The sequence below is a fragment of the Schistocerca cancellata genome, unplaced genomic scaffold (genome assembly GCF_023864275.1).
Source record: "Schistocerca cancellata isolate TAMUIC-IGC-003103 unplaced genomic scaffold, iqSchCanc2.1 HiC_scaffold_69, whole genome shotgun sequence".
NCBI classification, from domain to species: domain Eukaryota; kingdom Metazoa; phylum Arthropoda; class Insecta; order Orthoptera; family Acrididae; genus Schistocerca; species Schistocerca cancellata.
The window spans coordinates 30001-31269 of NW_026046132.1; the positions used below are offsets into that span (position 1 = coordinate 30001).

General features: G+C 61.8%; 1 non-coding gene across 1 annotated transcript in view; it reads right to left on the reverse strand.

Annotated features, from left to right (window-relative positions):
* The window catches only part of LOC126111421 (small subunit ribosomal RNA), a 1909-nt gene extending 1676 nt beyond the window's left edge, over positions 1 to 233 (reverse strand). The window contains exon 1 of the ribosomal RNA XR_007524154.1: positions 1 to 233. This exon is cut by the window's left edge and continues 1676 nt beyond it. This is a non-coding gene — a ribosomal RNA (small subunit ribosomal RNA).
* Positions 234 to 1269: the final 1036 nt, after the last annotated feature.

The following is a 1269-nucleotide window of genomic DNA, read 5'->3' on the forward strand; positions in this document are numbered from 1 at the left end:
GACCGATTGGTTTTGATCTAATAAAAGCGTCCCTTCCATCTCTGGTCGGGACTCTGTTTGCATGTATTAGCTCTAGAATTACCACAGTTATCCAAGTAACGTGGGTACGATCTAAGGAACCATAACTGATTTAATGAGCCATTCGCGGTTTCACCTTAATGCGGCTTGTACTGAGACATGCATGGCTTAATCTTTGAGACAAGCATATGACTACTGGCAGGATCAACCAGGGAGCTGCGTCAACTAGAGCTGAGCAGCCGGCCGCCCGGGAGTGTGTCCCAGGGGCCCGCGCGAACACGCAAGCGTCCGCTCAATTATTCTGCAAACAGGAGGAGGCTGAGCTCCCCTGCACAATACACCTCGAAACCCTCTCAGGTCCCGGCGGCGCGCAGCGCCGTCCTAAGTACTTGGTCGGGTTCGAGAGAGGCGCAATCGCCCGGAGTTAGGCGAGTAGACGCTTTAGGTGCGACCACCCGTGCTCCCAACTGAGCTTGCCGCTGCCGACAGAGGCCCGGGAGCGTGCTGTCGTGGCATTGCCGGCGGGAGACAACACGCGCCACCTACGGTGACCGGCAGCTCCAACGCCAGCGCCACAGAAGGGCAAAGGCCCCACGTGGGTGCCGAAGCGAACTCTCCCAGCACAGCGCACGTGCCAACACGTCTGCACAACTGCGATACAAACCACCAGCGAGAACCGCTGGGGCGACCGAGCAGCAGACGGCGTCGCGGCGCCGAGTGCCGGGCGGCGGCGCATCCTCAACGCACACAGTCCTCAGTCGGACCAGCACACTGCAGATGTCCACCGCGCTTCGCACCGGGCCCGCGAGGACCCACTTTGGCCGCCCGGCGCCGCGCGCAGGGTGCCCCCGGCGCGCAGCTGCGCCGCCTGCCGCGTCCGTCGGCCGGCGCGCCTGCCACTGGGCGCCCCCACCAGCCGGCTGTAGCGCGTGCGCCCACGCACCGCGCGGCCAGCACGCCGGGCGGCCCCCCCTCACCGGCCGGGGACGGTCCCACCCAGCCACCGCCGCGTATCGCTTCACACACAGATTTGCCCTTACTGATTTACCTCCAGCAACAACAACCGCACCACAATGGGTTTACCAGTTGTTCATTTGCGTAACGTCACCAGCAAACGTAGACGTCCATCCCAGTTTGCAAATGCAACGATTATTGCATACCTGTCTGTTAGGTGTCACGACACACTACGTCTGCCCACATACACGCAACAAAATGTGCACGACTAGAGAACACGTGGGAGGTGGCCCCCTA